The following is a 14,779-nucleotide window of genomic DNA, read 5'->3' on the forward strand; positions in this document are numbered from 1 at the left end:
CATATGGTGCATTTAAGTCCTCCTGGGAAGTTTGTATTCATGAGGTTTTACAATTTTGTTTAATGTTTTAAATTAATGAAGCCACTGTAAACTTTATCATCACATATTATACTGTTACATATTAATGCTATCATATTTTGTGCAGGCATTAGCTTACTTCATTGTCACTGCTAAATACCTAAGTATAGTGGTATCCCACAATGTTTCCCACTGACACACCCCTAACTCTTCAAGATCGGGGTTAAAGAAAATCCTGAGCTTCCTACTCATATTCTCATCATTGTGGTGGCGTTCAACTTGTAAATACGATCTTTATGACATGACTTGAATGCACCAATAGCTCTAGCTTAATTAGGGACAATCCATACAAACACTCTTTGCTAAAATACATTACAGACTGTCACAGTAAGAAGTTATTCGTCCTGTATCAACGCTAAAGGCCTAACCACTGCAGTCAACACCTTGAAGTATCCATGCTGTTAAATAAAAGTCTGTAGACAAGGGTTAGGGTTAGGGTTAACCTTAACCCTTAATTTCTAACCCAGACCCGGTTTCACAGAGTTTAGATTAAGCCAGGATTAGGCCTTAGTGCATTTAATTAGCTTTTAGAAATGTGCCTTAGAAAAAAGAAAAAGAAACATTACTGGTGTGCATCTTGAGACAAAACAATGGCACTGACATATTTTAAGATACAGTATGTCAGTGCAAGTTGCTTTCAGGTAAAACAGCTCAAACGTGCATTTTAGTCTGGGACTACAGGCTTAAACCTTGCCTGTGAAACCCGGGGTATATGTTGCAACTTGTATAGAATTATGCCAATGTTACCAAAGTGTTGTGTTGGACAGAGGATTTACCCTAAACCAACAGGTTGTGTAACTGTGCCACACAGGGTGAAAAGCAAGTTGACATTATTAGGCATAAGAGTGTTTCTAAAGGAAAGGTCAATATTTTGTTAAAGTGCAAAAGGATCATTATGGGTCACATGAATGTAACTCTAATGTTGCCATGATACCAATCCATTAGTTTTTCATGTAGGTAGGTATACAGAATTGTATATGTATAGCCTACATATGCAATGTTTGCTCTGTTTAATATATAATATGTTTGCTCTTTTAAACTGCTGTTTGGCAGAGCAGTGGTAAATATATGTTGTTATACATGGTATATATTATTTGTGTAATTTATTATTATTATTTATATGTTATTGTAAGTTTATTTTTTTATTATCATGCACTGCAATGAAGACACCATTTAACCAATTGATTAAATATAACAGCCAGCTTACAAATACAACTAAATAAATAGCCGTGCACATTTTTTTCATATTCTTTCTTTTAAAACATGTAATCTTTTCCTGTAATTGCAATGTTACCAAATTATTGGCTGTCTCTTCGAGTTGTTTTGAGCATGATTGGCTATTCAGACTGTCATCCAGGAATCTGGCCAATGGCAGCTATGCGCGCCTTTTACTGGTCAAGTTTGAAGTTTGAATATTCGTCTGTTAGAGTGAGAGTGTGTGTGTGTGCGCGCTGCTGCTGCTCGGGAGGATCTTCACTACTAGCCTCCTTCGGTTCTGTGGCTTTTACATTGTTTAAAACATGGATTATTTTGCATCGTACTGTTACATTTTTATTTTGAGCGAGTTGCGGGATGTAAATGGACAACGAATTTTAACAACGTAGCCTACGTGTAACGGACATATTGCAATCTGCGGAAGGTAAATAACTTTATTTTATATAAAAATACATTCTGCTACATCAAAATATAGTGTGTTAAATTGAGAAGCTAATTTTAAATGCGACTAGAGCAATATCGATATTATGTCAATGTTTCAGGCTGCATGTGTAACGTTAGGCTAAATATTGTCAGCTAAGTTAGTTTTTGATAAAAATAAATAAAAATAAACCTCAGCATAGTCTGAGCTTTACAATGAGTGAACTGAGAACATTGTGTCTTTATACAGAGAGGAACTCGAACCACACTATGAAAACTAGGCTTTTGAATGATCGCGGGATATCGGCCTAACGTTACCGTCAAAATGATGAGTCATCATCATAATATGTTTTTGAGCTGGTGAGTAAAAATTTGCAAGCTTTTTATGTCTCTTTTAGTAAGTAAATACAAATAGCTAATAATATTGCTGTATGTGTGTGTTTCCCATTATCCAGGAATTTTGGGAATAAATTATCCAGCCACATGATCTTCAGTTGCGGTGAGTATTGTCATAGTAAAATACACGTGAAATAGAGGCAGAACATGTAAACTCTGCTCAAAGGCACACTGGTCCAAACCCTCCAGTCAAAATTGTACTTGTCTTCTTGATATGAGTTTTTATGGGCCTAGCTGACCCAAACATAAATGTCCTTTCAAAATGAAATTATTTTCAAACCTGTATGACTTCTGTGAAACACAAGAATGTTGGGAATAAAACAACATTGGAACCCATTTTATGGAAACAAATGTTCCCAATGTTTCATGATAACAAAAGAAGAACATTCTACTTGCAACATTTTGAGCATATTTTGGGAATGTTGCTAAAGTTAAAGTTGTACAATGATCTCAATATAACATTGTCCCAATGTTTCATGATAACAAAAGAAGAACATTCTCTCTGTCACGTTAGGGAAATGTTTTGAGGATATCATTGAGAGATGAGATGTTGAATGTTCTTCATAAAACGTTCTTCTAATGTGACAAGTTAACACAATTAGAACATTTTACTTGCAACATTTTGAAAAAATAAAATAAAATAAACCTCAGCATAGGAGCTTTACAATGAGGGAACTGAGAACATTGTGTCTTTATACATAACATAAATGTCCTTTCAAAATAAAATTATTTTCAAACCTGTATGACTTACTTCTCTGAAACACAAGAATGTTGGGAATTAAACAACATTGGAACCCATTTTATGGAAAAAACAAAACAAAACAGTGAAGTCATTTCTCAAGATATCTTAATTAAGGTTATACAAAATAAATTCATACAGTTTTGGAACAACATGGAGTACCGGTAAATAACGAGAGAGAGTCTATTTTTTGGATGAGCTGTTCTTTTTAGGACATGTTCCCAGGGTCCTTTGCTAAATTAACCATGGTTTTTATTATAGTAAAGTGTAGAAACAATATTTTTATGGTGGATTGATTACAATAATTTATTACCATTTAGTTAGTGTAGCAAAACCATGGTTAATGTTAGTAAGGGTTCTCCAGATTTATATAGCCTAACACTTAAGGAAAACATAAAAAATGGTCCTATGTCACCCAGATCAATAGTCTGTTAACACACATTAACACACTTTTTACATTTTCTTAAGATCAAGCATTGGACCAATGTTTACGGAGCAGAACAGGCACCAACAGAGAAACAAGTCCATCACTAGTAAGTATCCACTGCATTTTATAAAACCGTAGTCAATTTTAAACGCACAATGCACTCCAAAATAAAAATGATCTATTTTTTTCTCCCTCGTGCCAGATTTATATCTGTCCCAGATTTATATCTGACTTTCTTTCCACAGAGATTTTTAGAAAAATTATCATTAAAGAGAATCATATAAAGAGAAATGTGGGAGGAGCTTGAATTTATTGCCTAGCCCTGTTTGTTTGAACCGCGAGAGCCGTCAAAGCTTATGCTACTCCTATGTCATGCACCGACAAGAGCCTTTTATAGTCAACACGTCGGACGCAAGCAACTTGCAGTTTTGCCCCCACCAACAACGCATAGTATTGCATACAACGGTGCGTCGCGTATCAAAAACTGGGACGACACATTTTTCTACTCATAGACGCATATGGCGGCCGAAGTGTAGTGATGCGTAGCCTTGCAGGCGCATATGCGTATCGATGCGTTGACTAACTCTTTGGGCGTAATTTGACTTGCATATGGCTGTCTGCTGGAAGCTTGTTATTTAAGTCAATAAAATTATAAATATGGTAGGGCTGGGGGAATTAACACGTTAATCTTCGCGATTAATTTGAGATGCTTAACGAGTTTATAAAAAAAATGCAATTAACGCAGCACTTTTTTTTGCCTCATTTTAATGACTTCCTGTTGCGGAAAAGGCTGCAAAATATGCCGTCCCGCCCCTCCGTGTTTGGCGATCAGGTTTTATTCTCGCGCAGCTTTCATGACCGGGTCTTTTCCGCTCCGCGCTCTCCATTCCGTGTGTCGGCGCACTGACACACACACACAACACTGAGCAAACATTGAGCTCTTTGCTCAATGTTCTGCTCCGTGTTTGCGCTGCGCGTTCTGCTCTGTCGTTAACGGCCCAAACGCTCCAATCATGTACCGATCATGCACTGGAAAAGCAAAGTCAAATAACGTGAAATTTCTCAGTAGTAGACTTCTGTGAAATAGCCCTACTGAGCTGGTATAGTCATGCTGACAACAATGGTAAAATTACCTGCTCTGAGTCTGATCACATGCTCTTGTAATAATAGCTTTGTAGGACTATGTTTTATTTTGATAATTATAAAAAAAAAAAATTATAATAATAAATTGTTAAATTTATTATGTTGATTGATTATTGAAAATAATAATATATTGATATATTGATGTTTAATATTATTTTAATACAGGGCTATTTTCTGTTCCTTTTTTTCCTTTTTGTTGTTTAATTAGGTTATTCTAAGTTTAAATATTGATGATTACAAGCTTGGGGGAAATGCAATTAATTGCATTTAATTACAGCAAATTGTGTAAATAATCAGTTACTTTTTTTAATCGATTCCCAGCCCTAAAATATAAAATATGGATATGTTTCTTACACAAACGCATCACTTCGCTTCACCTTTCGCCTTTATTAACCTGCCAGAGCCGTGTGGAGTACTTTTATCATGGATGGATGCATTTTTATGGACTTGTCAAAAAAATCCCACAGGGAGCTACAGAATAAGAAATCTTTGAAGTCCACTTTTTTACTGTCTGTTTCCATCAGTAAAATTACAGTTTTTTTTTTTCTCTCAGAATTGTGAGGCAAGAACACACAATTGCAAGAAAATATCAGAATTGTGAGCTGTCTTTTTTACTCCCCTCAGAATTCACCCTTTGAGGGAGTTTGATTGACAGGTATTTTTTACATTTTTATTTTACCCAAAAAAAAATTTTCTAAAAAAATTACACAAATTAAACGTTGAGACTTTGTTTCAACTTTCATATCAAAAGTAACCTGCTCTGTCTTGTCTCTGCGTTTAAACGTTTCAGCGTTTTTTCTGTGATCCGCAATGTATTTTTCATTGCGTGACAACATGATGTGTGGCGTGAGAGCGCCATGGCTTGTTGGACATAGCAACAGTAACTAAAGGGGGCGGGTCTTTGCAAATTGCATTAACCATGGCTGCCTGTTAATTATCACTGGACTACTTCGCTCTCGCATCTCCCAAAAGTAAATTTTTGTTTTGTTTTCTTGATTCCATTTGAATGGTTTAATTCAATTGCTATAACCAATTATTTATAATGTAATGATTTAAGCAAAACGTTCTTCAAAGGTTAAACCAACCTTTTATTTGACGGATTGCCGTGTAGACCTTTGAGTTTCTCTGTGTTTTATGATATGATAGTTTTTCTCAAATGAAGCTAAAATGCTGCTGAAGTGACTCTCAGAGCAGCTGTATTGATGAAGTGCATTAATGTTCTCATATAGAAACGACAGCAAAAAAAAAATAAGCCAGAATTGCTTTTTTTTCTCAGGTTTTACTAATTTATCCTGTGATTCTGACTTTCAAACGGCCAATTGCGAGTTTATATCTCGCACTTCTGAGAAAAAAAAGTTTGAATTGTGATTCGCAATTACCTTTTTTAAAAATTGTATTCCATGGCGGAAACAAGCTTTCATATGCACAGACAGTAGCTCACATTTAACATGCAGATTGTGCGCACACAGAAACCTACTGGAGCACAAAAAGTTAGTGTCAACACTGTCCTGTGATTTCTCAATAAGAAACAGAAGTTATAGCATATTTTTCTTTCTGCTTTTGAAGTAACTAAAACTTACAGCTTAGCTAATAGCAAAGAGACGATTCACAGGTATGATTAAATCACACTAGAAATTGTTCTATCTCAAATGCAGTACTACTTTATCTGTATCTGATTTAAAACAAGCAGAAATCTGTAAGAAATGTAACAATCCATAGACAATATAACTGATGAAAATGAGCTGTTACATCAGAGCAAAAGCATCGTGGGCAGTGCTGTGACATGCTGCAGCTGTGCTCAAGGCTACCTGAGTTCGAGGTTCACACTTCTCAAGCCAAGTTTGTAGTTTGTTAAAATAATTTAGCCTCTAGTTGTGTTATTAAAGGGATACTCCACTTTTTTTGGAAATAGGCTCATTTTACAACTCCCCCAGAGTTAAACAGTTGAGTTTTACCGTTTTCGAATCCATTCAGCCGAGTTTCTGATATTTGGAAGAATATCAGTAACCAGACAGTTTCTGGTCTCATTGACTTCCATAGTAGGAAAAAATATATACTATGGAAGTCAATGAGACCAGAAACTGTCTGGTTACTGACATTCTTCTAAATATCAGAAACTCGGCTGAATGGATTAGAAAACGGTAAAACTCAACTGTTTAACTCTGGGGGAGTTATAAAATGAGCCTATTTCCAAAAAAAGTGGAGTATCCCTTTAACATGTATATAATGGATTAAGTATATGTTTTAAATTACAGAAACAAAATAGATACTCATAAGGTATCATATTTATACTTTTAAATAAACTAATCTAATTTTCTGATTAATAATTAGGCTGGCTAATTTTGAAAGTTTTCAAAGTCAATATTGCTTGTGATCTTAATATGTAATATGTATTTGTATTATTTTTGTTTACACTGTTGCATGATCTTCTTTTATAGGCTATGAGGAAAAACTCTACCATGCACACAGAGAATGGAGCTCAATTCTGCTAACTGGGATAGCAGCTGAAAAAGAAGAAGAGAAGAACAGTAGAACACCTATTAATGCAGATGACTTTATTCTTTTTCTGCAAGAACCAAGACAACCAAAGACTGATGATGAGCGCTCTGAGCAAACAGCAGTCAAGACGTGTGATTGCACATTGGACTTTACTGAGTTCTTCATTTAATGTTGGGCATCTACTGTACGCAGAACTTCTAATAATTTATGTGAATGCCATTCATAAACCTGTTAGATTTTTGTTTTATTTTAGAGATTAATAAAATTGTATGTTTTAACAATGTTATAGCTAAGCATTTTTTATGTTTAAGAGAACATTTTGGGAACAAAAATAAAACTTCCCACTAAAAAATTTATAAGAATGTTAAGTAGTATTTTTAAGAGTATTTTTAGAGAATGTTATCCTAACTTTTAGAAGAACGTTCTAAGAATAAAAATAAAACTTCCTGCTAAAAACTTTATAAGAATAAAGGGATAATGTTCTAAAAATGTTATGATTAAACATTTATAGAAGGTCATCATCACAAAACATTTTTAGAGTGTTCTTAGAGAATGTTATCCTACCTTTTAGGAGAAATAATGTTCTAACAATATTATTATTAAACATTTTTATAATGTTGTAAAAAAAAAATGTTATCTGAACTTTTAAAAGAACATTCTGGGAACAAAAATAAAAACACCCCCTGAAAACTTTCTAAGAATGTTAGAGAATAATGTTGTAAGAATGGTACACCTAAACATTTTAATAATGTTTTTAAATAATGTTATCCGAACATTTAAAAGAACATTCTGGGAACAAAAATAAAACTACACGCTAAAAACATTATAAGAACGTCAGAGAATAATGTTGTAAAAATGTTACTACTAAACATTTTAATAATGTTTTTAGAAAATGTTCTCTAAACATTTAAAAAAACATTCTGGGAACACAAATAAAACTACCCGCTGAAAACGTTCTGAGAAAATTAGAGAATAATGTTAAAAGAATGTTACTACTAAACATTTTAATAATGTTTTTAAAGAATGTTCTCCAAACTTTTAAAAGAACATTCTGGGAACAAAACTAAAACTAGCCGCTGAAAACTTTCTAAGAACGTTAGAGAATAATGTTAAAAGAATGTTACTACTAAACATTTTAATAATGTTTTTAAAGAATGTTCTCCAAACTTTTAAAAGAATATTCTGGGAACAAAACTAAAACTAGCCGCTGAAAACTTTCTAAGAACGTTAGAGAATAATGTTAAAAGAATGTTACTACTAAACATTTTAATAATGTTTTTAAAGAATGTTCTCCAAACTTTTAAAAGAACATTCTGAGAACAAAACTAAAACTAGCCGCTGAAAACATTTATAGAACAATACATGCTAATGTTCTTAGAACATTTTTAGAACAAAAAATTTCTAGCTGGGATCTTTCTGATTCTGATTATTTTTTTAAATAAATATTTCATTCATGGTATGAACAATTTAGATTTTTCACCAATGCCTGAAATCAGTGAACAATGAAAGACATCTGCAACTTGGCCAAAATCTTGGGTTTGCTTTATATTTTTTTTTTATTAATTTGCAACCATGGTAATGTCTATGAGAAACATGAAAATGTCTGTTTTGACCTGAAGGATAAAGTGAAATATTTAGAAATATTTTGTCTCTCTGTCATGTCTTTCATTGTTTTTACAAGCTAATTATTTTTTATTTATTTTACCTTTTACATGTATAAGGGATTACTTTGCAGTTTGCAATTGCGAGTTTCACGACCTGTACAAATGTTTAAGAAAATGTTAAAGCACAAACAGAGAAGTACCTCCACCGGTCGAGAGGGGCAGCACCTAAAAAACTGAAGCAGATAACTCGTCTCGTCACCTCTATGCTCCTCACACGGTTTCAGTATTTGGAGAGAGGAAATATACGATCTTTTAAGTAAGTACATTTTGCCTTTTTGTGTGATGCAATATTACTATGTTCATTTTTGACATTGTTTTTAGTACTTCTTCTTAAAATCTGTTCTTGCCTAACTAGTCAAGCTAAAGTAACTTAAGTTAGTCTTGTTTGCAAAGTTTCCGCCATGTTTCTGACATAGCTAGGCTAACGTTACTTGGTTTCTTCCTGGCGTTGAGTTTTTTTCTTCTTCTAAGTATATGTTTAACTGTTACGTATGTTTGTACAAGTGTGAGTACATGTGGTTTAAGATAGTATTGGTCAGTCGAATTAACTAACGTTACAGTTCCTGAACTACGGACAATTATTCTGCCGCCTAACGTTTCGTGGGAATGGAAACGTTAGCAAAATCTTCACGACAAGAAAGACTGATTTTTATAGTAGTATAACTTGTGTTGTTTTCTAACTAAACATAATTATGCTGCTAGTCTACACTGTAAAAAATTTGGAGTAGGAATTACTTGAAAAAAGCTTGCTAATTTTTTTCACTCAGAAAATGCTAGTAAATTTACAACGTTTGCCAAGTAAAACCTAAACATATTTATCAGTAGCTTTAATTAGAAATCTTTAAGTTAAATTTACTTGGAATATGTAATTAAGTAAACTTTACTTAACCTAGTTAAGTAAAAGTAACAAAGATAATAAGTAATTTAACTTGGCTAGTAAAAGGTCGATTAACATCAATTTAGTTGAAATTTCCTTTGCATTACATTTCACTCAAACAATATTATTGAATTATACCAATCATTTATAGTATGTGCTTTACTTAGATTATTTAAGTAATTTATACTACATCATGTCAGATGTTAAGTCTCACGTAAGTGCAAATACAGTACCTCAATACTTGGTAGACAATACACAATGACGGTAACATTTGATGGATCATTTTTGTGTTTGAATGTGTCATTTTGAGCAGAAAATTTACTCGAAATGTCACAAAATGGCAAATTACTAATCCTGACAACAAAAGCAATGATAAAACAGTGTAAATACAGCTGGAAAACAGTGAAAAATGAACCTCATTAATTATTCAAGGTCCAGTGCATGATGGGAACCCCAGTATCAGAAAAGTTGAGTAATTTTTACTTAATTTTATTGAGTAGATATGTACGCTTTCATTTCTACTCGCTTGAATTAAGTACTGATATGGAATTTACTTAGTTTTTTTAATTATTGCCTGGACTAACTTTTTCATGTAAATTACATTGTTTTTTTTCAGTAGTATTTACTTAACCAAAAAATCATTTTTTACAGTGTAGATTACAGTGTTCGCTACCACATGCTGTTCACCTTTTTTACACAGTTCAAGCATGTTCTAACGTTGCTACATGTTGAAATGTATCTAGCTACAGTAGGTAACGTTAGCCAAACTTTACATCTAGAAAGACTTAGCGGTAGTTTAACTTTTGGTGTTTTCTTACAAAAATAACGATATATATAGGTTGTTTATATGATTTTGTTTGTCTGAACATGGTTTTCTGTTGATCCACTTGTGAAAATTACTGCTTTTTCGAAGGGGTGAGCATTTTAATGTTGTTGATTTTGCCTGAAAAAAAATGAATCAAAAAGTATACTTTATGCTAATGTGTCTTCTATTTTAGATGCTTCACATTGTTCAGTTTATCAACAAGGAGGATCTGCCATTTGCAGTGGTTCCGCAAGAGTGGTTTAGCGAAGGGCATGTGCCATTGGCCCCCATTTAACCTCCGCAAAAAAGACAAGGGAACAATTTAGCCATCCGCTGCACACCTCCACACAGCACCTGGGAGAAACATCATTTTAAGTTCATGAAGGGAGCAGGTATATGGGTCTGACTTGTACATTTGATTTTCCTTTATTTCATCTGTGTAATTTATTTGTCTGTTCATTGTGGATAACGGACTCTTTCATTCATTATTATTATTATTATTATTATTATTATCAAATTTCTGTTTCCTCTTCCTCAGAACCAGGTTTCTCCCCAGTAATCCAGAATCCGCCAAGAGTTTGAGTACAAGTAAGTGATGTTATTTGTGAAGTTTTTTGTCTTGGAAACTATTGCTTCTATTTAAAGTCGGCATGAACCAGAAGTTACAAACGACTTTTCTCCAGTGTTGTGATGTATTTCCAAGTGAAAGGGAATATTGAATAGAGGAGCAGGGTTTTACTCTAGCTCTCCTCACCTCCATCTCTGCTCATAGCAGACTAATGGTTTGAGGGAAGTTGCCACGCCCTCACGCCATTGCACATGACTGGAAGAGAAGTTGTTTCGAGGGGGGAGGGAAGGGTAATGTATTTGATTAAAGATTATAAGGGTACATGAATAAAAAAAAATGAAGTGCACAGATGAATCATTTACATAAACACTACAATAGTACATATAAAAATACAAATTGTAAAAAAAATTTCATGCTGACTTTAAGATGATGAATCCTTTTATCATAATCTGTTTTTCACTAGGACACTTGATGGGATTCGCTGCAGCAGTTTCTGGATGAAAGGTGTTGAGGTGTGTTGTACATTCCATTAGCTTTGCACAGTTCAATTATTGTTTCGTTACTGAATATGCACTACTCTGCATTGAAATGAAAGATGTTATGTTTGCTCCCCCAGCTCATCAAGTACTAAGCTTTACACCCCCGGCAGCAAATTTACCCTGGCAGCATATGGGTGAAAACTCTGGAGATATGTAATACGTTGCGCTTAACTAAGTGTTACATTTAAGTCCAATTCATTAAATGTATGCACTAACTTCAAACATATTTTTACATGTCAATGATTGTCAATAGGAGGGAGAAAGTCATTGATCTATTGTTGGCCCTTGTACTCCAATGGCATCTCATGTCAAGCATGAAGTTTTTAGCTGTGAAGGTATATTCTAGCCCTATGTTTTAATGTCCAGTGTTTTAACAGTATTGAAAATAGTGCCTTTAGTTGTTTTTTATTTTATTTTTTAAATGTAGAACCAGGCCCTGAGGGAAAGCAATGCACGAGCAGGTGAGAATTTGCACTGTTTCTTAAATTGTACTTTTTTGTGTGTGATGTAAGTCCAAAATTACCATATGCCTTTCATTTTGTAGCTTCGGATGACAGCGGCTTACTTCAAGAGCAGGTGAAGCAAGTTCAACAAACAATGTTGAAGATGTTTGCTTGCACTGGGCAATCAGGTACAACTTGCAAACAGCACTTGTGGTTGTTGGTTTAATTCCCACTGGGGCTACCTGTACATGTAGTAGATCTAGATATAAATGTCATAGTTTAGTAATTGAGGGACCAGGACTGACTATTTTATTCTGGGAAACCCTGTAGGTGCAGATCAGACCCTTATGCTGTGACGTCTTGCAGAATTTGGTGATGTTGTGTCTGTTGGAGTTATCCCTGTCAGGGGATCTGTTACTCCCCCTACACACCCAGGAAGATTTGCCGTGTCTTGACAACAGTTTGAAGCAGGATAAAAAGCTCCAGGAACAATTTGTAAGTTTGCTGATTATAACGCCATAGAGTAATCTAAAAAGTAAAATTTAAGATTGTATACTGCATATATTACAGTCTGAATCCTTAGCCTTTCACATTTTTTATTTATTTATGAGAAGCTTCAGAGAAATGTAATTTGTAACACTTTTTTGGATTTTCAGCTTGGTGTCGGGGATAAAGCATGTTTTAGAGACATGTTCCTGAAGATCATTGTTCAAAGTAAGTTGGATATATTTTTTATTATATTTAAGTAGATGTGTATGGCCTCAAGCAATTCAAATGAAATGATAGATCTGTATTTTCTAAATTAGCCATCAGGAAGAACCCGGCAACCCAGGATGCCACTGATGAAGCGGTCTAGGTTAACGTTTCGCGTTACCTGAAAGGAGCATCTGACCGTGAAGGCAGAAAAAGGCACCAGGCTGACTACTGACACCCCAGAATCACTGACAACTGGAATCCTTTCTTAATCTTGCAGTCAGTAACATCAAGACCCCTAAAGAAGTCAGAAGTGTCACGCTATACTCACTAACTGTGCAAAATACTTTTATTTTCTTTTTTCAAATATTAGTCCTTGTGCCACAGGTCAGCATTGCAGTTATACCGGTAATGGTCTATTCTACTCCAGAGCTTTACTATAAATTACTGCCACTTATCCTATTGTTAGAAATGGCTTGTAAATGTGATGTCATACTTTTATTTATTTTATTTGGTATGCTGCACATTATTTTCAAGTATTCTCTTTACTTGTCATAATGTTTACTGGTAATTTTTTTCACCCTAGAGCTGTCCTCTTTATATGAACAATTATTGTAAGAGTTGTAATTTGCTTGTAAGGCTGTTTTTTGTTGTTCTTTTTTACCAAAATTTAATTAGAAACCTGCATGTTAGTATATTTATTTATTTATTTTTCTGTTATGTTTCAGTGATCTGACACATCTTGTTTAAATGACAGTTACTGTACTTTGAAATGTGGAATAAAAATGCCAAGTGGATATTTGTCTGGTTTGAGCAATCATTATTCTTGATAAACTGCATGCTATAAATATTCAATATATATATATATATAGCCAGAATAAGCGGCGGCAGATCGCTGGAAAATAGCGCTTGCCTCCGGCGGGCCGCGGAAGGGTCGCCTTCAATATAAAGGCGGCGGAATAGTGGTTGGCCCGTGGGCCGGCCGCGGAACGAAGGCGGTAGGAAGGCGGCTGCCGCTTTTAAAAAGCGGCTGCCGCCGGCGGTGCGCCGTCCAACGTGTTTGCGATGTCGCCATTCTGCCGCTTCTACTGCCGCCGGAGCACCGACGGTGGTCCGCCGACTCATTGCTATCTGGGACCAAACGTTACAAAGCGGACCAAAGGCGAACGTCATCGGAATGTCCGTCACCGAACGTTACAAAGCGGACCAAATGCGAACGTCATCGGAATGTCCGTCACCGAACGTTACAAAGCGGACCAAATGCGGACGTCCTCCGAACGTCCACTCGGGAACGTTACAAAACGGACCAAATGCGGACCTAAGGGGACGTTCGAAAAGTCCGGGGGACGTCCCCTGTTAGCTGGGAGTGCGATCTCTATGGGTTATGCAATGTATTTTTTATTTAAAAAAAAAAAAACAAGAAAAAAAAAAAAAACAAGTCTGTATTAAAGAAAAAAAGACTGATAAACATGTATTTGGAATGGAATTAAATAAGTAGGCTACTTTGGGTGTCTTGTTCATTCTATTTATTTTCATAAAAGCAACAGAACTTAAATTCTATCCAGTTTATTAGCAACACTGTGCACGAGCGTGAATCCGGTGAATCCCGCGATATCCATCTTTGATCTCACAGGTGTCAGATCCACTGCGAGAAGAGAGAACTGTCCGTCTTGCCTGCGCTTTTTTCACTCCTCCTCTCACTGCAGCCGCCTACTCTCGCCTACATTGCAGGCGAGGCAAGGCGCATCTCAAACAAGCCTATTCAAATTCATTCTGATCTGCTCATCAGCATGCACTGCGTTTGGTTGAATAAGAGAGAATAAATGTAAAAATTTCGTGCTTTTTTGAGAAAACGAGAAAAGGGGAGTGATATTGTGCAATTTTGTTTATTCTACAATTACATTTACAATCATTTCTAGAACTGACCATTTTTGAAAACAGTTGATCATTTGTCTAAACCAGCCTTGGACTATTCTTGCAGGCCCCCTCCCTCCAGGACTTCCAGAGCTCCGGGCACCCAGTTTGCTCTGTTGTCCCTCCCCAGCCAGAGTGGACTGCTGGACTGGGTCAGGGCCAACTCTGGCTGGGGAGGGACAACAGAGCGAACTGGGTGCCCGGTGCTCTGGAAGTCCTGGAGGGAGAGGGCCTCCAGGACTTCTGCAAGCCCAGCCAGGGTCCACTCTGTTTAATGTATTATTTATTTTTACAGTTAAAAAAAAATGCTCAACTCCAAATGGTAACCCCCTTCTTGAATTGGTTCTAATAATTCCAAT

The 14,779-nt window shown here is 35.4% G+C and overlaps 3 long non-coding RNA genes across 3 annotated transcripts; all 3 read left to right on the forward strand.

The window, feature by feature from the left end:
- Nucleotides 1-2,007: 2,007 nt before the first annotated feature.
- LOC308702456 lies at nt 2,008-7,189 on the forward strand. The gene is made up of 4 exons (XR_014031607.1): nt 2,008-2,073; nt 2,169-2,212; nt 3,317-3,381; nt 6,857-7,189. It is a non-coding gene; the product is annotated as an uncharacterized lncRNA (long non-coding RNA).
- Nucleotides 7,190-10,456: 3,267 nt separating this feature from the next.
- On the forward strand, nt 10,457-11,665 carry LOC308701626. The gene is made up of 4 exons (XR_014031486.1): nt 10,457-10,655; nt 10,802-10,851; nt 11,295-11,343; nt 11,448-11,665. It is a non-coding gene; the product is annotated as an uncharacterized lncRNA (long non-coding RNA).
- Nucleotides 11,666-11,792: 127 nt separating this feature from the next.
- Nucleotides 11,793-13,302, forward strand: LOC308701401. Its single transcript, XR_014031435.1, has 5 exons — nt 11,793-11,831; nt 11,915-12,001; nt 12,144-12,308; nt 12,470-12,527; nt 12,620-13,302. It is a non-coding gene; the product is annotated as an uncharacterized lncRNA (long non-coding RNA).
- Nucleotides 13,303-14,779: the final 1,477 nt, after the last annotated feature.

This window comes from Scardinius erythrophthalmus, assembly GCF_964197995.2.
Source record: "Scardinius erythrophthalmus genome assembly, chromosome: 14".
In the NCBI taxonomy this organism is placed as follows: domain Eukaryota; kingdom Metazoa; phylum Chordata; class Actinopteri; order Cypriniformes; family Leuciscidae; genus Scardinius; species Scardinius erythrophthalmus.